The sequence below is a fragment of the Mytilus galloprovincialis genome, chromosome 14 (assembly GCF_965363235.1).
Source record: "Mytilus galloprovincialis chromosome 14, xbMytGall1.hap1.1, whole genome shotgun sequence".
NCBI classification, from domain to species: Eukaryota; Metazoa; Mollusca; class Bivalvia; order Mytilida; family Mytilidae; genus Mytilus; species Mytilus galloprovincialis.
Window position 1 is genome coordinate 70,290,192 of NC_134851.1, and position 26,797 is coordinate 70,316,988.

General features: G+C 32.2%; 1 long non-coding RNA gene across 1 annotated transcript; it reads right to left on the bottom strand.

Moving 5' to 3' along the window:
* Nucleotides 1–646: 646 nt before the first annotated feature.
* LOC143058456 (uncharacterized) lies at nucleotides 647–2,331 on the bottom strand. The gene is made up of 3 exons (XR_012973069.1): nucleotides 2,056–2,331; nucleotides 1,292–1,319; nucleotides 647–943 (listed from the first exon to the last, which is right to left on the bottom strand). It is a non-coding gene; the product is annotated as an uncharacterized LOC143058456 (long non-coding RNA).
* Nucleotides 2,332–26,797: the final 24,466 nt, after the last annotated feature.

The following is a 26,797-nucleotide window of genomic DNA, read 5'->3' on the forward strand; positions in this document are numbered from 1 at the left end:
TATCCTGTATGATTCTCTCTGTAATTGGGAAATATTAATTATATTTGATTATAATGTTATAACTACTATAATTAAAATAATTTTTCATTTTGTGTTCTTCCATCTTTGTCTGATATAATTATTCAGACAACCACTGAAACATGCATATACTCACAACAAAGTTTAAACAACCACGTGCTGTTTTCACTTAAAACAGAAGCGTTTAGACAAAGTGCACGTGAATTATCGCCGTTCCAGTCATTTTCATGCTATGCTTGGTATGCACCTAACTGAAGGTTTAAATAAAATCAAATTTACCCTTATGGAATTGGATTCTTCTTTTAAGCATACTTTCCAAATTTATCATTAAGAATACTAATAATGATAATAAATCCTTATTTAAAGATGGTTCCACAGTTAGCTATAACACTAATTGGTAAATTTAAGAAAGGTTTGTTATAAATAATGGCGGTGAAGAAATACTAGAGACTACTAATATGACTGTGACCAGTATCTCACGTGGCAATAGATTTTTAGTGGTACTCTATTGGAAGTAATGTAAGTTTACATGAACAGACAGATTCTTAAATGTGATAATAGTATATAGTTCATGTAAAAAAGGGATATCAGACTAATGGATTACTATTTAGACTATACGTACCTTCCGCTTGTTCCGGTAATCCTTCTTCATATGTTATGTATGGTAAAACACTAGATAATTCAAGGCGATGGAGAGCTTTGACTAAAACTTCATATGTAGCTTCAGGGAGTCTCCTCCATTTGTTCAGGACCTCCTCAGTTTGGCTACGAAGATTTGTAACATGGTTTTTTTCAATCTGTTGCATCTCAACAACTTTTAGCCCAAGTTCGATTCCAAGTTGATATGTTTGATAACCAATATGATCAGACAGTTGCTGTAGATTTGAACCGGATGGTCTTATAAACAACTTCTCCTTTGGTTGGTCTAAAAACAGACGTATTTATTATTTTCAATCCGGAACACCTGAGATCACCCCGAATTTTTGGTGAGGTTCGTGTAGCTTAGTCTTTAGTTTTCTTTGTTGTTTCGTGTGTACTATTATTTGTCTGTTTGTCTTTTTTTTTTATCCATGGCTATGTCAGTTTATTTTTCTATCTATGAGTTTGGCTGTCACTCTGGTATCTTTCGTCCCTCTTTTGTTTTTGTGAAACAGCTTTTTTTTGCATTCAAGTACTGTTTAACGATTGATCATTCCTAAAAAGGCTAAATTCAGAAACCAATGCTTAGAAAAGGGCTATTTTTTAGTTTAAACTATTTCAAATTACCACTTACCCAAGTCTTTTTGAACTTCTCTTGAAATCTGAAGTTATACATGTATGCATTGGATTATTTTATAAACACATTTTTGAAAGTTTTTTTACTATTTTATCCCTCCTATTAATGATTTGGACACTAATTGTTTAATACCATATGTTCACCTTTCCATGTTTTGTTTTTTTGACATAATAATTAATTAATGAAGAAATCAATGTTTTTATGGCATGAAATAAAATAAATAATGAAATTTATATTTTAATTTTTGTTGATTTTGAAAATTTGCAGATAATTTTTGCTTTTAAAATGAAGATTTACAATCTAATTTCTTGTCATTTTTTGGCAAAACAAGTTCGTTCCACATTTCCGGAATGACAAGTTAACTTAAATGTCATTTACAATTTAGATAAACCATTTAAAATCATCTGTGAAAACTGTCGAAATGATACTTGGTCACGAACGGTGTAATATAACATAATATAATATAACGCCGCATTTTTGCGTCGGTCTCAAGTCAGGAGCCTCTGGCCTTTGTTTGTCTTGTATTTTTTAAATTTTAGTTTCTTGTGTACAATTTGGAAATTAGTATGGTGTTCATTATCACTGAACTAGTATATATTTGTTAAGGGGCCATGTGAAGGACGCTTCCGGGTGCTGGATTTCTCGCTACATTGAAGACCTGTTGGTGACCTTCTGCTGTTGTTTTTTTATTTGGTCGGGTTGTTGTCTCTTTGGCACATTCCCCATGTCCATTCTCAATTTTATTATCATTACATGTGTACCTGACATAATATGTGGATGTCGATATCTTCCTCTTTCATACTTTGCTGAATCTGCTTGAATGAAGCATACAGTGTGTTCTTCTTCCAATCATGTAAAGCTTTGATTTTGATATCAAAAGACTCTTTGTTTTTTGACTCGTTAATAATTTCCCATGACCTAGCAGGTTTCTTTTCCTTTAGGTGCATATATATTTTTCGTATTTCATCCATTGTCATTTCAGCTGCTAAGCGTCCCAAGTGTCTATCATTTGGATTGCTGTCTAACCATGCCATATCTAGACCTGTAATATATTGAAACTTAATTCACAACTTGGTACCACTTTTTTAATGTCTGCTTAAGTTTTAACAGTAGATAAGAAATCATCGACTTTCAAGTTTAACTGTAATGTATAGCTGATAAATGATACTGAGCAGCGATAAAGGAGACATAATCCAATGATACGAAATAACAGAGGATATACAGTGGTCAATACTTAGTATTTCAAAAATACACTTAGCAATTTGACAACTGATAGGTTACTGATTCAGTTATGTTAATCTAATGTATGATTTGCTTTTGATTTTATAGGTTGGCATGTGTTGATATTTCAATGTCATTTATGTACACCAATCGATTAACATGCGTGGATAGATTACTTAACTTCACTTATGTAAATCAATCAATTTGCATGCGTGGTAAAAATAGATATAGGAATATGTGATGTGAGTGCCAATGAGACAACTCTCCATCCAGATAATAATTTATAAAAGTAAACCAATATAGTTCAATCTACGGCCTTCAACACCAAACAATAAGCTAAGGGCCTCAAAATTACTAGTGTCAAACCAACAGTTTAATCTATATAAAAACTGAGAAACAAGAAACACGTATAAATTACAAAATACTACTACTGTAATCAGATTCTTGACTTAGGAGAAGTGCAAACATTTGCAGCGGGATTCTGACATCTGATTTGTATTTAACCGTATTTATTGGTGTGTGTTGATTGATCACTATCATATATTAAAATGTACATCCAAAATAAGAGATGTATTTAACCTTATAGGTGTAATACCACAGTTGATCATGTTGATTGTCCCCTTTGAGTTTTTGATAAGTTTGCATTTTTTCCAAGAAATGTACAGATTTGTTTCTGTTTCAAATTAAGAAATACTTGACTTGAGTAAAGGTTTATCCTGTCCAGTACCATAGACACAATTTCACTTAAATTTGATTGCATATACAAAAAATAACCACCAATAACCATGTTAACTCAAGTTTCCATTTAAAAAATAATAGAAAAAGTAAAAACACAAAAATAATAAACTCCGAGAAAAATTCAAAAAGGGAAATCAAAAATGTTTTTTAGGAAAAGGATTATCCTGATTGATTCCTACTGTATTTATTAGTGATTGCAGTATCAGTACATTGCAGCTTCAGATATAAAACTATTTCATTTTTATTTTTCATAGATATTATGTTGTATACTCTGAAATGACGTGTACGTCATTTTAGATGCCAGGGGAGTATGTGGTAGAATGTTTAGCATTAATATTTATTTTCTTTTAGAAGAATTAATATTAATTAGTAGTTTTATTATATGTATATTAAGAGTTCATCAATTATTCTATTCTCTTATTTCTTTTTAGTACAGTTCTACTCTATTGTTCTGGTTCATTAGTCAGTCAGTCATGTGTCATATTATCTTGTCTACTATTGGTCACAGTCATTGAGTTCATAGTTTTTGCCACTCTTTTTGATATACCTTGAGAGAAAGCTTTACATGTATCAGCCATATTTAAAATAGTTATATAGTTTAATATTCTGGACACTTATTTTATATTAATCAGGTCAGTTACTAATATTTCTAAGTCTTGAATATTTGCACAGTATTCCTTTAGTTTGAATCTGAGAGAAAATGTATTTTGAAGTCAGAATGATAGATATTTTATTTTAAAGAAGTATTTTCATGAACTCAGAGAAATAATATATCATGGATATATTAATGATACATGTATTGGTCCAGTTATTTTATTATTATAAAAGGTCCAAAGTAATGTCTGCTGAACATTGTACTTATTGTTAATATAAATGCTATGCTGATATAGTTAGTTCATTAGACTTATGTAGGTTATATTTGTATTTTAATAGGACCAGAATATCTTCATATTATATTAATCTGGTGATGTTTCCAAACAGGAGATAGACCTGTGTACCATAAACATGGTAAGATCAGTGTTACATGTATTTTTAGTTTACTGTATTGTCTGTGTTTGTCTATTTAATTTTAGTTCAGTCTATGTATTGTTTGTGTCTTGTGAATAGTAGTTACCTGTATGTCAATTATTACATGTAAACTTTATAGTAAGAAATTGTAGTTCATTCATAAATCTATGAATGAGTAGCGTGACATAATTGGACATATGTAGTAATTAATCCTGACTTGGTTTATAATTGAGTTTGATTGAATTCATATAATTATAATATATACACTTAAATAGTATCGGTTGTATTCTTACAGAAAAGAGCTAGTTTATCGTATTTTATACATGTACTTTCCGTTTTATGATTGAGGGTTATATCCCTTTGTACACTGTACAGTCATCTTAAACTTGACGAATCCTTTTATTCTGTCCAAGAACCCTATTACACGTTCTTTGACATACCCCTGGTTCATCAACTTTCTGCTGAGACACTGGTGACGATTACAGTCAGATTAGGAGCTGCAAGCTCTTGAATACCTAATGAGTTGGGAAATGTATATTCCATATGCAGGTGAGGTTGGTATACTACTACTAAGATGGGGAAAATTGATAATTTCAAAATTAAAAATCGCCTCGTTTGTCATATATTCTGGTACTGAGATGACTGTGTATGTCAAATCCGAGGTATGAGTCTAAAAATAAGGCGGAGGAAGCCGTGTCTGTGGTCTATTTAATTTCTAGTTCTTGTGGGTATATTAATGAAACCCAATCAGAAAAGTTCGGATTGTTAATGGAAAGAACATCATCAATATATCTGAAAGTGAAATTAAATAACCTGGCTTCTTTGATCTTCTTGTTTTGACAAGTGTCTGAAGGAACTCCGATTCATATGAAAATAAGAAGAGGTCGGCAAGGAGAGGTGCACAGTTTGTTCCTATAGGAATGCCGACAATTTGTTGAAAAAGTCTACCTCCAAATTCAACAAATATGTTGTCAATAAGAAACTTCAGAATACTGATCACTTGTTCCTCTGTGTAGTATGTTTTACCCTTTTGTTCCTTATTAAAAAAAATATGCCTTATGGTATCCCAAAGTGATATTTTTTCTAGCGTATGCTTCCATTTTTATGATGAAAAGCATTGTGGATTATTTCTATTAGACGGGTTTTCAATTTCACACGGGGAATGGTTGTATACAAGGTTGAAAAATCAAAAGTTTTAATAGAACTAATTTCAGAAAAAGACCGAGATTTAAAATTATCCAAAAGTTCTTTAGAGTTATTCAAAATCCACATATGGTTAATACCACTACGTGAGTAAACAGTTTAACAGTATATCTTAAGACACTCTTTAACTGCGGACAGAATTTTAGTCAATCTAATAGACAATTCTTTAGTAGAACAAGCAGATGAACCGGCAATGTACCGTTGTTTGTACGGATTTTTGTTAAGTTTAGATATCCAATACAAACAAAGTAAGTCCTCCGATTTATTGTTCAATGCAATGTTCATAGAAGCCATGAAGGACTTATGATTCGCCAAAATCTCATCCTTGTCAAATGATATGTTTTTGTATGTGGGATTACCTGAGTGTTCATTTATTCCTAATTCGTTTATAAGACACTCGTAGTAATACGAACCCCAAATAAAAAAATAGATCCATGAAATACCCAAGATAAATGTTTACGACCCAGAAATATTGTACTGCAATAATGTGGGATTAATAACCTACAACTGTCAAACTCAAGGGACTATTTTTCTCAACCCTTTTTCTTATGCAACCGGCTATAACGTACTAAGGTTTGGTGGTATTACACATATAGATAGGCATGTGTTGATACGTTTCTGTTTTGCTTATGTATATGAAACATCTGATTGGACCTTATCATAAGGTATGTGTGTATATGTTTATATATAAAATATTTGATTTGCCTTTTTTTTCATATTAAATTTTTTTTCTCATTGGTCTCTCTTCACAATTTTCTTTTATGTTTATAAACGAACACACACACCTTTAAAATATAATATTGGTAATATAAAGATATTCTTACCTGAACATTCTTTTAGGCATCTGTCACCCTCCGTATGTGACTGTAAGATAAAATAAACTGAAGTTGTATCTTTATGCACTTCTATGATATCTTAACCCTAATATGATTGATCTGCACGTATTGATGTTTCAGTGGTTTTTATATTTATACCAACTAGTAACGTTGAGTGTTCTTAGATTTGCATTTTGACTTTTTTTTTCTTGTTTTTATTTGATTTTGTGTGCATAGAACCCAAATGGTGATTAAGCGCTTTTTTGCATTTTTTTCAAAACTGTCCCGGTTCTTATACATTCTCGACTTTCAAACATTTAACATTGAGAGTTTCTGATAAAGATCAAATAAGAAAAGTACTTCGGACGCATGAAATTAAGAAAGAGTTTGTTTGTGTTCTTTATCAACTCATTTGTATAATCCAGTCAATGTTTATACTTCATGTACTTATAAACAATGGTATAATCCAGTCAATGTTTATACTTCATGTACTTATAAACAACGGTAAATTCAGTAATGTTTTGACGATTGACTTGTAATTAATTAAGATCTGTTTAGTCTATGTTTAGATTGTTAAGAAGTTTTTATCTTCTTTTACACACCAACATTATTCTGAATTGTATAAAACGCTGTTAAACGGTACTATATAGATTAACTGCAATATAATTATATCATCAGTACTGAATATACTGCAAGGATAAATCGGAAAATTTACCGAAACACTAAACACATCTGAATAATTGCTATAACTTTTTTTTTATGATTATAAGATCAAAATGACCGTTCAAACCTTCAACAGTAAATTGACTCTTCATTCAAAAGCATAACGTTATAAACATCTATAAAAGATAGATACCTTGTCTGCAAACCACTTGGACACAATATTAGTCTTATGCATACTATTGTGATCGGGGCATATCCATTCCTCCTTAGATCTCAACAGGTGGTCAAAAAAGCAAAGATCTGACCCACAAACTATACCAATTTGAATGGTAAAAGGCAAATTTCTAGTACAATTAGAATCATCTGAAACTGAGAAATAGAAATTTGAAATGTTTGTAATGGCATTTGTGAGGCATTCCTGAGCTGTTGATGCTATTGTTGGTACAATAGAAATTTGGCTTTCTTTGTGAGAAAGAGAAACTATGATTCTGTTTCTCTGAATGTCAATTCTCATATCGTGTTCATTATCAATTGTAACATCAGCACTGTCTGTAAAGATCATCAGACGACTGGATTTAGTGCTGATTCGAAGTTTCCACATTGATATGAAAGTCGCAATGAACCGGTAAAGGATAGCAGGTGGCACAACTTCCTCTTTAAACCTATAAGCCAGATGTATGCTTCTGTCAAAATCTAGGTGTGGGTTGTCTTCTCTTTTGGTTCTAATCATGCATGGAACTAAGAACAATTCTGATTCATATTCATCGGCTTTTTGTCGACAAATTATGTCCAAATGTACTAACATTTCTACCATATATTCTTTATGCTCTGAGATCTCCTTGAAACAGTCTTGTTTCCATATTTCGTGTAAATCCTTTTTCAGCAATTTTCCACTTTCTTTAAGTTCTCCAAGTACCTCAGTGAGATGTTCTGGCCAAAATTGTTCATCAGTAACGATCGAACGTAGCACGTCTACCAAAAACACTGGATCTATGATAACGTTATCTCTCAAGCAAGCTTCATCGAAGTAGATCAGTTTTCCTAGGGCATGGTTAACCTTCAGGAACTTGTGTAGCTGATCAGGGGTTAGTGCATGTTTTTTATTCTGCTGGTTAAGGTCATTCAGTTCACCAATGGATAGTACTTTCTTCTTTTCCTCTACTTTTTTAGTTAATTGAAGTTCAAGGGGTACAAACTTGGTTGGCATTAATTCTCCGCAACTAGGATGGTCTAATGCAACTTCCACCAAATGCTTCTTCAATGTGTCTAATTCTTCGTCCTCTCTGTTTCTTGCATCCACAAAAATAAGTGGTTTATATTGAAGATGTTGTTTTCCTCCATGATTTTCAAAGAGTTTTTCAATTGAGGTTACTAAGATTCGTCTTTGTTCCTCAATATCTCCCTAAAATATACACAAATGAAAAATGTATATATACAATTCAGTGAATCAAGCGATACTAATGATTTATTGTGTGAACAGGATAGTCAAAACTTTTTTCCTCTCACTAAAACTGTTCTATGACATTTGCTTAAAATGAAATTGTAATTGCAAGAGTTCCAAAATTGAATTCCATAGGGATAACAGTTGACCATTTATAGTGTCACATGGACTCTAACTATTTTATGGAGATAAGCCCAAAAATGCCTTCAAACTACATTCAATAAGTCAAGCCACAGCGGCCATGGTTTTTGTTGGATCAAATCTCAGATGCATCTTTTTTTTTAAAAAACAGAATGTCTCACAAAACGTCCAGGCTTTGAAGTTTCTGAGATCTGAACTTTCAACAACTTTTAAAATCTTTACGACGAATGATTTAGCCTAGAACGATTATAAAATTTTTTTAAAACCCTACATGGCAGGTACATAGCTACAAGACATTCTACATGGTTTCAAGGATCTACACATCTGTTTCTTTTTATGTCCCTGACTCTTTAAAAAAGAATGAAATAAGTTGAGTTTATGAACATGCCATAATGAACTTGTTCATCATTTATAATTTTATTTTGAAAACCAATCACTCATTTATAAGGCAGGAAAGTGTCGTAAAAAAACTTCAAACACTTTTTCTGGGAAAATCCCACAATCTAGGCTAAAATCTGAAAGACTTAATTATACAAAATGTGTGCCATCTTGTAAATCAGACAGCTGATCAGAATTCCGCTAACAATTTCATTATTGCATGTTAATAAATTCAACTTATTTCATTCTTTTTTAAAGAGTCATTGACATAGGGGAAAAAAGTGACAGATGAGTAGTTTTAAAACCTAAAAGTTAATTGTAGCTCTGTCAGATATGGCAAAGTATTAGAGTTATACAGTTCTTGAATTTATGTGAGTACTTACTTTTACTTGATCTTTGTGTGTTGCAACAAACTTGATTTTTGGGTATCCTCCATTTTCAGCCGAAATCTTACAATATGTAAGGACTGAATTAACCCAATGGACAAGATAGACTGCAACAAACACGCATACATGTTGATATGTTTGAAAGTATGAAATTGCCTGCTAATAATTACTAAACTATAGGCATTTATAAATAACTGAAAATAATTGATTCTCACAACCACTATCTAATCATATCAATTGAAGATATCTTTTCAATTGTTAGCAGCAATGTTGAATTTAAAACAAAAACAACTTTTCTATCATTTCTGTTGTTAGCTTATTTATCTTTCCTTTGAGGTGAACATATGTTGTATTCTTGCAGACATAGCTTTTAACAATACTTTGTTATTTGCATGAATCATAAACTAAATTACGCAACAATAGAAAGTAGGGTTTAAGCATAATCAGTTTTATACATGTAAGCATTCACAAATTGGTCTTCCGCTCTTTGTGTTCAAATTTTAAGAAAGGAAAATGAAATTCCTCATTATTCATACTGGATAAAACAAACTTCGATTTAAAACAACAAAAGGCAGTTCATCTAGATGTTACGAACAATACCAGATGTTTTATTACTGACTCTGTTGCTGTATACATCTTCACTAAGGAGCTTATTGCTTTTTTTATGTTGAGGCCTTTTATGCTCAAGGAGAGCTTAGGCAATCTACAGTTTACCTATATCGAAAGACTATAAAATATATTCGTTGTATTGAAATAGATTGTTTTACCCATTAATAAATGATTACATACCTGCAGTATTCCGTTGATTATTACAGCCTGGTAAGTCTATGTAATCAGGTGTGTCGTCATGGATACCTTTACTACCATTAAAGATTAATACAAAAGTGCCTCTGCTAGATATAAAGAGTTGGTGTGTCAAGTGATATATCTTTTGACCGCCAAAGTCCCATAAATCAATGGGGACAATTATCATTTCGTAATTGCCTTTATTACATTCAGATCGAATTAGTTTGATAATTTCATCCTCTGACATGTCATTGGCAGTCAATATATCTTCCGAGTCTCCCCCTCTCCCAGCACTATCATCTCTAGTAGGTCCATGCATCAGAGCACTTTCATCATTTGAAGATTTAAGATGTGCAACATTTTGACCTGAAAACAAAAGATATAAGTTGCTTTGTGTATGTAAGACCTGAATGAAAGGTTAAAGATAATCGTTTATATTTTTTTTTAATTTCCTAGATATTGAAAAAACATAATTGCACATTTAAAAATTTGTGAAACAAGTTTTGTAAACAGACAAATCATTATTCACGAAGCATTGTTTCACTTTTCAAATGTTTTGACTTTTGAAATGTTTTGCAATGATATTCATTTCAGCAGTCATGTCTTAATACAATTAAATCAATGATTCAAAAACATAGATTATTTTATAGATCTTTGAAATGATACATGTACGGGCTAGACCATTTTACACACAAGGGTTAGACTGGGAATATAATATAGTCATTCGTAGGACTTTTCCATTCTTGGCAGTAAACAAGTTGTTAAAATTGGTGATGCATTTTGCTGTGTGAGGTGTATTAAAATGCAACCACGTTCAGTGAGGATATGTGTCGCCAAAAATAAATGGTGACATCTATGTTCTGGCATAGGGTTATTAAAAAAAAATAGTCTGCAGTGTGCTTGTTGATACGACTCAGAAAGAATGTTATCTAAGAACTTCATCTTTAAAAGTTTAAAACTGGACGTTTTACTATAATCATGATAATAGTAAAACATATAAAATATAAATACATATTATTGATTTTTTTGTTAAATTTGAAAAAAAATGGTTAATTAAGACCCCGATTTGTGCCGATTTGAAAGCTGGTCCTTAACTATAAAATCTAAATACATGTTTAGATTCAGCAGATACAAAAATCCGTTATTTCATTTTTGTATATGGAAAAAAGTCTCATTTTGGTTACTCTTGACCTTAATGAGGACTAGCTTGAAAAAAAGTTCAAAATTCAAAATATGAATACATTGATAGATTCAGCATATTAAAGAAGAAGAAGAATTCAAGTCTTAGAATTATAACCCGATTGATATTGCTCTATAACAAAAGTAGAAAAAAGTATCGTTTACCCCTTTTAGTAAAATATTTAGGGTTTAACCCCTAACATAATTCCAAACTTTCCATTTTTAGTACAGAAACCAATAGACTTTGACATAAGTTATTGTCAGGAAACATGGGAATCTTAGTCTTTATGGTCGCTACTTCGTTCACAGCTTGACTATAATCCCCAAAATAATTCTAAACCTTCCTTTTTAGTATGACACCTTTGGCTATAATTTCATGGAAAGCCATAGACTTATACACAAGCTATTGTCCAAAAACATTTAAATTCTATTTTTTTTATCCTTTTTAACAGATTTGACCATAATAACCAATTGGAAGCCCAACCCTCATTTTGATGTATAGGACATTGTCGTACAATTTCACAGATATCCATACATGTATACACAAGTCCTGAAACATAAAAAAATACCTTTTGTTGGACCCCTCCGTCCAAAACAGTTTGGACAATAACAAAAAAAAAAAAAACCCAACTTTTCGGTTGTGTCGTGACACCTTGTGGTACAATTTCATTGAGATACACAAATAATTGTCCAGCAGCATATACATCCTAGTTTTTGGTCCTTTTAGACAATTTTGGACATAACCACCAAAATCAATCCCAACCTCCTGTTTGGAGAATGGAACCTTGTGGTGAAATTTTGCAGCTATTCACTGTTTTACGACGTTATCGGTTAACATAAACTGTGACATGGACAACATTAAGCACAACACTGACAAGAAAGACCAGACGTCTACACAATATGGCATGATTTATATTTACACATAATATTAACAACACATTAAATTCCTTCTGTTTTCGACTTGGGAGACTGAAGAAAGCTTTCAACCTTGACGTTATCGTTTGATCACCTGGTGTATTGATATTAGACTTTACACCACTTCGATCTGGCATTTCCCCTATACGTTTTGTAGCCCCTAGACTGAAAGATACATAACCTTTGTTTTTGATTTCCTCCCTATGTTTAGCATCATCAGAATCTGCCATTTCCTCGATAGATTTTACAACACCTGGAATTGCCATTTCTTGACTTCGTAGTAAACTTTGCACTGTTGCATTCAGCATAGTCCCTGAAATATGTTATCTGATTTATCATACAAAAGTTCGTTACAAAGACTTTTTTTTTAATTATTGCAAAACATAAATTCACACCTGCTAAGGGTATACTCTTAGATTAAGACATATGTTTAAGAAAGACATTAAATGGTCACATGTGATCACATTGCAAAGAGTTATCCATGACAACTGAATACTGATTACGATTACCTCTGTCCCTGAAATGATATATATCGGATTGATCAAACAAAAGTTCGTTTCCAAAACGTTTGTTTCGATCATTACAAAATATTGATTCACGTCAACTTAGGAAATACTTAGATTACGATCTGGTTAAGAAAGTCATAGCCTGGTTACATATGATCACATTTCAAAAAGTAATCGATAACTAATTTCTAATTACGATTACCTATCCCCCTAATAATAATAAGTTTTAAAACAAAATATGTTTTAAGTTTTTTTAAATTTCTATTTGCAACATTTACATAAATTGTTGACAGTTTGAAAATTTAAATGGAAGAAAATGAATGAATATTGAAATTATAAGGTTTAAGCGTTTAGTTGATCGGATGAATGCCTTTAGTTTTATATACAAATGGCAAAATGCTACAAGACATAACCTAAACACACATCCCAGTACCAGCTAATGCTAGCATATAACCAATATCAGCACAGAGATAGTACTTTGATAGTGATATACTGTTTACATATTGAATTAACCAGCTGCTGTCTGATGACAAAGGAACTTTGTAGTTTTGAAAAAAGGAAACCAACTTGACGCTACAAAATATCAGTATGATAATTCGTCATCTCAAGGCTTATCGTCCAATAATATATATGTTTTCCTTATAAACGTGTCCATTTACAATTTTCAAGTAGGCACGCAAAATAATGCACAGGTAGACTGTAAAAGGTTATATAGAGAACAGACAAGATTTTTTCAAAAAATTAAACATTATGATTTCATTGTCTGGCAATGTTTGAAAAATTATTTTATATGAGTTGTGCAGAAATTTTGACTTATTCATATTTGCATTCAAGTTATAGAATTCTATATATGTACGTCTTTATATAGTGTCAGATAAGTTGTATGAAAACTTGTGCAAAACAGACACCCAAAATGTTAGAAACTATTATAAATTAAGGAATGTATCTCCCTCATGCAAAGCTCTGATTCCTTTCACGGATTTGGCTATACTTTTTGGACCTTTTGGATGTATTGTCAAAATGCGCATCTTGCGCAGGAAAATTGGTACCGTTAATGTTGTTACTATATATGTTTATCAGTGATTTTCGAACGTTTCACAATGTTAAATTATGGTAGCCTCAAAATAGTCATATTCAGTAAGTTTAAGAAAAATCAAACATAATAATGTTAGGCTTACCAAGGATTTACCACCAAAGGTCAAAAGAGTAAGTAAAGACAATATAATAGACGGAAACCAACGAATGAAACAAATAATTAAGTTAAGTTCAAAGTGTAACTCGAGATACATTTTCACCTCACATTATAAATCGAACTTTGACCTGAAATCTTGGTTCAATTCCCTACTCAAAATTAAACCAATTACTCTGAGATGCATATCCTCAGTCAATTTCTATAGTTTATAGTCTGAAAATTTACATACCCTTTTCCAAGAAAATCCAACAACGTTCCTTTATATTCATTCCAGCTCTGCCGAGGTAAATCCATATACCATCTGTTGACTCTCGATGCTCTGGAGCCTCATCTCCCACTAGAATTTTGGCTAAGCATGTCTTGCCAACACCAAATGGACCGGTAAGAAAAACACGGTTCCAGTAACATTTGTATGATCCGCTGCTTAACAGACCTTGAAATTCCATATCAGAAAATATCTGTATTTCTTTGTTGGGTCCTAAATGTATAAAACCGAAAAAAATGTAAGATATGAAATTCAAAGATCATTTTTTATTGTTCTCTTGCTGACACAAATACAAGCAATATAAACAAGAAGATACACAGGGTGTTATCAATCATATATGTTTAGATCGTTATACATTTTAGAAATATCACAAGCTAACACTGATTTATAAATTTAAAAAGTATCATTAGAGCTGTACGTAGTACAATTCAACATTATAAAGTTTTACATCAAATGACAGGAATTAAGCAGGAAGTTATTGTCTAGATTTACTGAAAAGTGCTTGCACAATACAGAAGTATAGAACCTTATCACAAAATACTAGCTTACTCAGTTATGGGTACAGTAAATAAAATTAAAATCAAAGAGATTATGTTGAAGGATAGGTAGCTGCTTAAAATCCAATGTCAAAAAAGTACACATTCTGGACGATGTTAAGAAAAACAGGAATTGACAGCCAAATAGAAATCCCTTACACAGTTAAAATACAAACAAATCTAGTACAACACAGAGGAGTCTCAGGATAAACCAATCTATGTTGTTTAACGGTATTAAAACTAGCCTTACTGAAGGGGTATTTCAAAGGGAACTAAAGTGAGTGGTAATGTGAGGAGAAATATCTCCAGATTTATTAAAGGCTAACAGGTATATGAGTACTAACAAGTACTAAAAATTCTAGGAGTTATCGATCTTCCTAGTGAGTACTCGTGTACTCTTTGCCTTCCCTAATATATACCACATGTATGAGTTGATCATATAAAATTCTCATTTTCTTGTAACTTTAAAATCACATTTGTTTTTATCTCAAATCTGTTGATGCCGTCTCACAGATTTATTCCACACATGAAATGAGATCATATACAAATTTACCTTTGATAATTTTCTGATGGAAGACTTTTGTGGCCACTTCTTGTTCTTCCTTTGCCATGACAGTCTACAACATAGCAGACGATATATTATGGTTATAAATAGGAAAATACACATTGACTGGAGACTATAAGAGCCAAAATCTGTAACTAAGGGGATTTAATGGAATATATAATCTGCACAGAATGATTTTGGGTAAATGATTCTTGATTTTTTTTGTCTCTGTTTTATACCGTAAAAATTCAGATTTCAGCTCGGATCTCTCGTACTTAATTTGTAATAATATTTTAATGGAGGACAAAGCAAAGTAAACAAAAATAAAAAAACTTTTGATAATAAAATCAACGGTACCAATTTTGTTGCACCAGATGCGCATTTCGACAATACATGTCTCTTCGGTGATGCTCGTGGCCAAAATATTTGAAATCCAAAGCTTATATAAAAGATGAAGAGCTATAATCCAAAAGATAAGCGAGTTGGAGAGAAATATGAAATACACAATGCAAAGAACGGGTAAAACGTTTACTTTAGGCCATTATAATCATTTCAGTCAATGAAGTGAAATACTATTTTGTTAAAAACTGGATCTGTTGGTAGAACGCTTGAGTTAAGAGTGCCAGAAAAAAATAACCATAAACTTGTTAGTATTAAAATAGTTGTTGCTTTAAAATCTTATAGTATTATTTCACACTACTGTCACTTAAAGTGACTAAAAGCGAGAAGTGTCCTAAAAGAATGAAGATGGCACTGGTAAACCCACTCTGTTCTCTACGTAATGTTTAATATAACTGGTCTTCTGATTGGATAATATAATTTTGTTTATCATCTCATGAACATAAGTTTGTCACATGACCGTAACGTCATCAACGTTTTTTTTTTATGATTTACTCCTTATTCATTGCGAACGACATTTTTTAATGCTGTTTCTTTAGAGACAGAAAAAAATATTCCAGTCAGTCCAACAATGTTTGAAAACTCCACCAGCCTACCATTGTCCTGAACTGTGCTTTTTCTAATCATATTTATTAATTAAAAAAATATTATAGAAGAAACATATATATGTGTATCTTGACTAGTTTGCACCTGACCACATGCGTATACGTCACAAAAATGACATTAAAAACAAGTATTACAGACAGCGACTTATGACAAGCAGTGAATTACAGCCCCTTGACAAGGGACTTCGACATACAAATTAAGGCGTGGCCAGATATCTTTATGCGTGCTTATTTATCCCATACATCAAAAATATGTCTCATAGTATCGTTTGCTCTGTGAGTTAGCACATTTAAGACCAAAACAAAACAAAATACGTCTTATCATATCCAGTTTTGTCTGCCTCATAATGCCTAACCTTAGACTTCTTATTGGAACATATTATTCATATAAACATAGACAGTATCAATATAACATCTTCCAAAATGTTTTATTAATCAATAGTTTAATACACGTTAGTCCGTAGTTGTATACTAGATATCCTTATGTTTCAGATTTATCGGAAACAAGCTTTGTTTGTAATGCCAAACACTATATGTTTTTTTTAAACAAAGTATTCTTTTTCACTTTTTCAACTCGAACGTTAAAACTATATTTCAAGAAATTTGGATTCAAACATTTGTTTACGGAACACATACCCCGTAACTAGATAACTGTAATATTGATGCTACCCAAATTTGACCTTGATCTGTGTTTTGTGGAAAAAGCACCGTGTGTCAAATATTAAAAACAACACGTTTAATAATTATATGCGTCCGAAGCGCTTTTCTAGTTTTCTTGATTTTATTTCATCAGGAACGTTCAAAGCCAAATACTTTGAAAGCCGATGATGTACAAGTACCGAAACAGTTGAAGAGGTATGTGAAAAAAGACCTAAACAGAACCAATTCTATCTAAGGTCAACTTTGCACGAGGGAGTTAAAACATTAGTTTCTTTATAAATTCAAATTTATGAACGGACAATTTTAGAAAGGGTTTGTTATGAACCATGTCAGTACCGAAATACTTTACTACTGAGCTTGTATAGACTTCGTACCATTTGATAGAGGCAAAGTCAAGTAAGAGAATGGAAACTAATATTGGGACGAACGTTCGGATAGACATTTAGACAAATTAAGGTAACAGTGTACGCCCAATAAGCCGCAGCGGGGCATACACAAGTAAATTTCAAACTGTATTTAAACAAAGAAAAAAATCGTTTCGTTTGTCATGTTTGTCTGTAAAATATTGGAAATTTTCAGATATTTTCTAAATTTTGCTGTTCATAAAGATTAGTGTAAACCTATATTGTATTATTTTTGATTATTTTATACAATATGATAAGACAGAACATGTACCTTGAGGAAATCCATTACTTCTTTCTTTCCTTTTTTATGCTTAGATGAATAGTTGTAGCTGTCTTCATCTGCAGCCAGAATATATGGAGTGGAACCCTAAAAAAACAAATCTTGAACCTGTTTCTATCAACTAAAATAATTCCGTTTTTACAACAACTTTCAAGCAAAATACAAAAAGCATTAAATTTTGTAAATTGTTTGGTAATACATTTTTTTTCATCTATAAGGATAATTTCCTGATCAGAATTTATTCAATACATTTTTTCTTCAGCAAACTAAGTGTATGAGGTTCAAGTCTTATTTCAAGATATTTTTTTAGCGGTGAGCGCATCGGACTACTAACACAAAGTTTCCTGGATCGATCCCCGTTCTTGGAAGAAAATTGAGGGAATGAATTTTCGGCCTTCCCTTGAAACCATTTGCGAGTATGGTCTTGAGAAACGATGATAGACTATCGAAAGCGGACGATACATGGTTGACCCATGTTAAGAAAGGGCCTATATGTTTCAAGTAAAAAACATCAAAATTAAAAAAAATCGGGCTAATGCCTCTACAAGGCATCATTTACACCCGCAAATTCGAAAGGAATTATTATCAGTTTGATTAACTTGTTTCACGATCCACTATACATAAATATGTTGAAACTAACAATTCTAGAACATCGACCAATGTATCAGAGTATTATTTGATTTCGAGGATGTATTTGATTGATTATACTGTTATAGCTATATGTTTATGCATGCTTCGGTGTGTATTCATCTTTAATGTTTAGAATTATTAACAATTGATAGCTAATAATTGTGTTTTATAAAAATACTAATATATGATTGATCGGCGAGGTCAAATCTATTGTGTTTGATTGTTGAGGTTTGTGTCTTCTGATTGGTGGATGGCTGCTTGAAGTACCCGTTGAATGTCGTTAGTATCTGGTTAGTGGTTGGTTGGTATAAATTTATAAAGAATGTCATGTTTTCTTTGTGAACTTTAAGTTGTTCGTTGTATCTTCAGAATAAGACTGTTCCATTTGTTGATAGCTTGTAATGTCTGATAGTTGCTATGTGTTTAATCAATGACTAAATTGTTGTCTTTACAATTATCATCGTCTTTTGGTTGGTTTATGGAACGCCAAAACTGTCTTATTATGCCCATGTCTCATTATATATTGTGCATTTACCTTTATATGATGTGCATTTACCTTTATATGATGTGCACTTGTCATCATATGATGTACAAACATCTTTATATGATGTGCAAATATCCTTATATGATGTGCAAACATCCTTATATGATGTACAAATATCATTATATGATGTGCAAACATCATTATATGATGTGCAAAAATCATTATATGATGTGCAAACATCATGATATGATGTGCAAACATCATTATATGATGTGTTTGTGTCATTATATTATGTGCTTGTAATGTTATATTATGTGGTTTTATTTACTTCATTATATGATGTCGAAACGTCATTATATGATGTGCTTTCATCGTCGTTAAGGTCAATGGACATGATTACGAATAGAATGATTACTGTCTACGTCATAACTGATTCCGATCTGCTTCTGCGGAGTAACGACGGTGGGGTCATAAATAATAAGCATACGGAGTCTACAATACGGTTAAGGTTATCAAATTTAAGAAATAATTCTTTTATGTCAAGGTCTATGATCGTTTTAACGAGGGAAGGCATTATATTTGTCAATTTCGGTATACCTAACGTTTGCATTTTTTCTATAAAATACACGAATTTTATTTTTTCATTTATGTAAATATTGCCTTGCTGATCATTTTAGTTGTTCGAGTTTCTCTTTATATATTCTCAAGATAGACACAAACAATTGGAAAAAAAATCGGACTCTGATAGAGAAATGGCTCATATTAGGAACCGGTCATTTGTAACCAAAAAAAAAGAGGGGATAGGAAGAAATACAGGGGGCCTTTCATTTTGTTATTTTTGGAATGGAAAAGTGTCATTCAATTTTATATAATTATAAATTTGCCGCGGTATAATGTTATGGCGAATTCTTCGTCAACCTTAAGCATCAATCTTTACGCCTCGTTCCGCTCACCTAAATTGTTAAAACCTGAAAATTTAGTTTCAACAATTTCTTCTAGCAGATAACTTTTCATCTGATGCTATTATTGAATGAAGGTGTGGTAAATAGTAATGAAACCATAAACGGCAAATCCAAACTAAGTTCCCTGAAGTCGCAAACAACTTTCAGTACTTTGATTATATATGTTCTTGCCTATTCCTTGCAAGAAAAGGTTTCTCTATTATTAGTTATCAAGATAATATATATAGCTAATAAAACAACAAATCTCTGAAGAGCCAAAATTGCCCGAAAAGAATCGTTGCTATAGAGTATAATTCAGACACACTGCTGTGCACTATTTGTTTTTAAAAATCTATTATGTTTCCAGGATAAACGCAAAATATTAAAAGCCGCTGCCGTAAATCTTCACTTTGAAAAATTCAAAACATCACTCTCTATCTGTAAGAGAACAACAGATCTCAGTAAAAAATAAATAAATGCAGCATTTAGACACCAGATTACAGATATTGTGCGTTTAAGCTTTGCTTACTTCGATCTAAAAACGCTAAATTCCTTGGTTTTGTCGGATTGATACAGACGTTACGCACGGTATTGGTGCCACTTAGCGTTACACGACGTTCCCAATAAAACAACGATTTTGACAGCGTTGTTCCACGGAAAGTTTCAAACGTTGACCTTATATTCTACTCATGTGAAAGTGCCGCTTAAAGTAAAGAGATGTTCGAAGTTGCTTCTTTATATGGTTTTATTTTTTCAAGCCGGTGCAAATGCGAAATTCCATTGAATTAAAACAAAATTTTATATACATGAACAGTTTTTAATTTTTGATAAGAATTGTCTGCAACAATAACACAAAATGACAATTTGATGTCTTGTAAAATGATTTAAATATATAAAAAGAAGATGTGGTATGATTGCCAATTTCCACAAGCGATTAAAATGACACAGAAATTAACAACTATAGGTCACTGTACGGCCTTCAACAATAATTTTCTTCTATTTCTTAAAAGTTAAGCAATGTTCTTTCTGCCAGAAGACGTCTCCTATCTCTGTTAGTGAAATTGTAAATATTTCGTTTCTTGTTTCTGTCTCTTTTCCCTAATTAAATGTTTATATATATGTTTGTTGTAATTTGGTAATTTCGCTCCCTCAATTTACGTTTATATTCAAATTATTCTTGATTTGTCTTTGGTTATGTGAAAGATGTAGGTAGTATATTGCAAGCTATTTTTCTTTTCATAATCTACTTATTGTATCAACACTTTAATCCTGGGACTATTATACTAACGTTAATATAAAAGTCCCAGTACTTGGTTTTATTTAATTTTTCTTAAACAGTGACTTATAATTAGATTATAATTCATATTATTAATTTTAACGTATAAGTAAGTCCACAATCTCAACATCAATCCCGATTCTATAGAAAATGTTAAACCTATCATTATTTCAAAAATCTCGAACAAAAAACTTTATAAAATGTGCATCATCATGTTTGAAAAAGAAATACTCGCTCTTATGCTACCGTTGTCAACTTTCAATGATTTAAAGTTGGTCGGGGTCTAAATTATATTTTTTAAAAGAAGGACGAAAGATACCAAAGGGACAGTCAAACTCATAAATCCAAAACAAACTGACAACGCCATGGCTAAAAATGAAAAAGACAAACAGAAAAACAATAGTACACGTGACACAACATAGAAAACTAAAGAATAAACAACACGAACCCCACCAAAAACTAGGGGTGATCTCATGTGCTCCGGAAGGGTAAGCAGATCCTGCTCCACATGCGGCACCCGTCGTGTTGCTCATATGATTACAAATCCGGTAAATAGTCTAATTAGGTAGGTCATTTTTTAAAAGAAAATGTTTTCATTGATTATATTTTTTAAAATCAGGATTGTTTTACCAGGCAAATAATTAAGAAAATTCATGTGATGTAGGTATTTACACATTTTGTACATAAATAGGGCCGTTAGTTTTCTCGTTTGAATTGATTTACATTTGTCATTTCGAGGCTTTTAAGAGATGACTATAAGGTAATGGATTTGCTCATTGTTGTTTGCATAAACAAATTATTAATTGGTCTTATACGGCCGCATCTTCTACTTTATTTTGAAAATGATAACCGTGATTCTGTATTGTTTTGTTTTTGCTTTGGGAAACATATTTTTACAAGCTGATATTTTTTCACAAACTCAAGCTTTAAATAAGGTCGTCAACCAATACTTTTTTTAAAATGATTGAAATTATAGAGTTTTGCAAAGTATGGAAAAGACCAATACGTACCTCATAGATTACCAGCAGGTCGAAATACGATTTTGAATAATACATTTTTTTTTAATAGATGTGATATTTTAAGTAACTGCTATTTGTGCATGTTAACATAGATCCGGGTTTTCTCAAGCGAACAACTATGCATTTTTTATACTATACAATATTTTTAGTTCAGCGCTTCCATTTTCAACATATAACTGAGTATCGGTTTACACTAAATCTTGTTTGACATTCATCTGATTATTTTTATGTTTTCGGTTTCGTTTTTACATTGTTTTAAAAGTATAATTAAAGTACTGAAGTACTGAACCTCGGATGACCGCAGTTCTTGTGGATGGTCACAAGCACTTGTCTCAGAAAAAGATCACATTTCTATACCGGAAAACTGAGGTTTATGTACAGAGATATATTTTTTCTGAGACAAGTTCGTGTGTGGATGATGAATAAATGACAAGGAATTCAACTTCACTGCTTTAATATCTATAATATTGTGGTGATACAAAAACGTATACTCAGCTGGTTTGTTGTAATATAGTATATAAATAATTGTATAGAGCAGTTACATGTATATATAATTTTCATCCAATTTTATATCATCCTATTCTACGATTCTAATAAAAGTGCAGTACAAGTGCATGGAGGACAATTTTCTATAACAATTCGATTTTTCCAATAGATTGGATTTGAGTAGATATTCATATTTTCCCACAAAACTTTCTTGTGATATTCTTCCGCATGCGTTAACACAATTTTTCTGTATGCGTTCATATATTTTATTGCATATAAATATTTCTAATGACATAATATTTTCGTATTATCAATTTCTGTTCTTATGAGTATTCAATGAAAAAGTGAATTTATAACAAGCGATAAAAATGCTATTTTTTACTCGATGATATCCGCGTATTTATACAATCGGGTACCAGTCAAAAACGAAAGTCAAATCTCTCTGGAAACAATACATCGGAATGCCCTCATGGTCATCGTGATGTAAAAATTAATATTCAAGCTATGTTTTGTGGCGTTCTGCGAAGATAAAAAAGATCTACTTTACACCGCAGATTGATTGGTTGATTTTTTTTTCTAGAATGAGTTGAGAGTGTCTGTAAATTAATACCTTGGAGCTAGCTGCTACATGTTTGTGTGCCATCCATCATATATGTCGGACAACTACTCTCTCACTCTCTCTCTTTCGTTCTTTCTCAAATTATGGTAAAAGAAAAGTTTCAATTTCAATATACTAGTTTCGTCACATGCCTATGTACCAGGCAATTCTGCCACACTAGTACTACTTCTTAATGTAATAACCTTATTTTTCATACACATATTGCTAGGTAGATGACTAGGAATTGTTCTACTCACAGTAGTTCAAAAAAAATATCGTTAGCTATACTGCAATGTTTATGACATACAAGTATTTCTCTGATAAAACTTTTGGTTAAATGAGTCGATGCAACACAAAAAAAATGATTGCACGTTTTACTGAAATGTTCACGACTAAGGTATACTTTTTCATAAATTTTTTTCAGAATTTTCATTGATGCGATATAGCTTCCATCTTTTGATAGCAACGCTATGTACTACAGCTATTATCTGGCTTAGGAGGATAATTAAGACGATCTCACTTTTGATCGCATATTCTTTTTCAATGTATCTTGCTTTTATAAAGTGGGAGTGTGGTCATTAGTAAGTTATGCTCTCTTTGTTATACCTCCTGGGCATTGTCTTTATGAAATATCTGAGTTAAATATTTCGACATCTTATATGCATGAATTAATGCAGATCTGTATTTTTATGCATATTAAACGAGAACTTTATTTTATATAGATCAGACTATTTCATGAAATTATGTTATCATAATAATGCAAGAAAATTCGTATACAGTTTAACGTTATGATAACGCGAACGTTAAATTACGATTACGGGGACATTTCATTGGACATCTTAGATCGTTTTGGATTTTCTACCTGCAACTCAAATAAAAGTTTATATCATATCATTTTAAAGGAAATTATATGTATTTTCCATTCATATCAGTTAACAGGTGTTAAAATTTTGAGATAAAGTAGAATTTCGTTTGATAAAAAGCCTCTTAATTATTCTTTGTGTTATTTTGTCCATCGGGAGATTTTATTGGACACGGGAAAAATGACGATGTTTTTAAAATAAGACCGCAGTTACATATTGATGACTTCAGATAGCTTCTTCGGGACATGTATAATTTTATGATATTATTAAAATCCATTTTCGACCGTTATATCTTATGAAAATGAAGACAGAAAGTTTTTTTACGGGTTGAGCAGCTAATTGGGACATTTTTTCACTTTTTTATTTCAACTCTTCTGACAATCTTCCTTCCCTTATAGTTAAAAACGTCTATTACTTCATATAACGTATAATGTCAACAATACATTTGTAAAATTTTAAACCATTCTACTTACTAATGAATCCGCACTGGGCTTTCAAAGACGCACATAACACAAAATTGTAACAGCGGGACACCCTTAAAATGACGTTATAGGCATCGAAATGAGCAAAGTTTTTCTTTAAAAAATATCCGAAGCTCAAAATCATCTATGTTATTGATTTCTATGGTTGATTTCCTTTCGAGTGATATGCATAACATGGCTATTTATTGTATATGATAAGAGATTTATTTTGAATAACCCGCCTTCTAATCCATATTTCCAAAGTGACACCAATATCGTGCGCAACGTCACACACCTTCAAAAATTTGAAATCTGAAATTTCATTGGCTGATGTAATTTATATGGACAGAAAGTAAAATGACGTGTTGTCAGATCCTTGTATCCAAAGCTTAAACAGATGATCTGTACATTATATATTAATAAATAAATGTGTAAGACATCGACTCTAGTGTGAAGGAAGGAGCACGTGTATTTCCTTGTTCAAAATTAATTAAAAAAAAACCAGTTTATTTGTGTTTTTTTTTAAAGTTACATCATTGTTTTATTTTTTCATCATTTTAAATGGAAACAAACTATTTCGCTTCCCCCCCCAATTCACATAAAAATATCAATGGTCGGTACGTCAGCCCTGTTTAATTGAGTCTAGAGGTGTATACTAGAATATGAGCGGCTTCCCACGAAACCTTTTATAGTGCAGGTTACTGCATGTTTAGTGGTGGTACTTTCGTCGTAGCATGTTCGCCTTGAGTGAGGGAGGTCGTGGGTTCGAACCCCGGCCGAGTCAAAACCAAAGACTTTAAAATTCATATCAACATGCTGCTTCTCCGCTAAACACGCGGGAATAAGGATTAAGAGCAAAAGCTGGTCGGCTCGGAATCAGAAAAATGTGTCCGCGTAAGGTGACATAAATGTCTTCCTTTTGAACTAGCATGTTAAAAAAACCGGCTCAGAGTGTCGGTCTAGTACAAAACAGGGTTAATATTCATATCATATTAACATATTCTTGTACGAATATGCATATATCAATTTGCCACTGGACCTCAAGAATCCACCCATAATCATCTATAGTTGAAACTGTGAATTATATGCAAAAAACAAGATAAAAAGCTGTACGTAAATGTAATGCACCGAGTTCAGGTTCATTCCATATCTCTTTTAATCCATTTCGGGTGAAAGTGATTGGCGTTCGGTGGTCAAGTGGTTACATTATTATTTCGGGGCCTTTTATAGCTGAATATGCGGTATGAGCTTTGATCATGGTTGAAGGCCGTACGGTTACCTATAGTTGTTAATTTCTGTGTAAAGACCTCTTGTGAAGAGTTGTCTCATTAGCATGTCTTTTTGTGTCGGGATGTATACCCGGCCACGTCCACTTGTATTTTTGTCCATCTGATGAGTTAAGCCTTTTTCAACTGATTTTTATAGTTCGTTCTTATGTTGTACTGTGATACCACTGTCCCATGTATGGGGAGGGTTGGGATCCCGCTAACATGTTTAATCCCGTCACATTATTTGTGTATGTGCCTGTCCCAAGTCAGGAGCCTGTAATTCAGTGGTTGTCGTTTGTTTATGTGTTACATATTTGTGTTTCGTTTATTTTTTTTTACATAAATAATTATAAGGCCGTTAGTTTTCTCGCTTGAATTGTTTTACATTGTCTTATCGGGGCCTTTTATAGCTTAATGCGGTATGGTCTTTGCTCACTGCTGAAGGTGCTACAGTGACCTAACGTTGTTAATGTCTGTGACATTTTGGTCTTTTGTGGATAGTTGTCTCATTGACAATCATGCCACATCTTCTTTTTTATAAGTAGTCGAACTGCTGTATCACTAGCATTTCAAATCCCGCACGTGGCAGGTTAGCTCGACTCCAATCTTAATTGACCAGAATTGTCTGTTTTCCAAACGAAGGTCAGGGGGTCTCTCCGGGCACTTCGGCTTTCTCCACCAATTTAAACTCACTGCCACGAAATAGCATAAAAGTGTTGAAAGGGGCGCTAAATAACAGTCAATCAATCATCCATACCGGTAAACGTATGGCCTCTAAATCTATATATCTAGTCTCACAAAGTCAATGTATGACATCAGTATACGGAGATAAAAATGATTACTATTTACAGTATATACAAATCAAGAAAGAGAGGTTTCAAAATTACTAAGCCAGCTGGAGGACAAACGCACGTGTTTATATATTTTTTTATAAACGAACAAGCTGAAGTTGACATTTTACAGAAATCTTATACATCCTTCCTGTTTTCAAGTTTGCGTACATGGCTTAAGGCCTTATCGGATAAATGTTTTCTGTCATATTAAAATTTCCCGTTTTAGTAACAACAATTCCCAAATTGTTTCATTATCTCAATGTGAGTATCATTGTAAGAAAATCGGAGAATTTTTGGCTTCCGTCCAAAAAAAACACATTAAGACTTTAATTTTGTCAACTTTACTTTCAAGTTCCAAGCCTTACAAAAATGGAAAGCA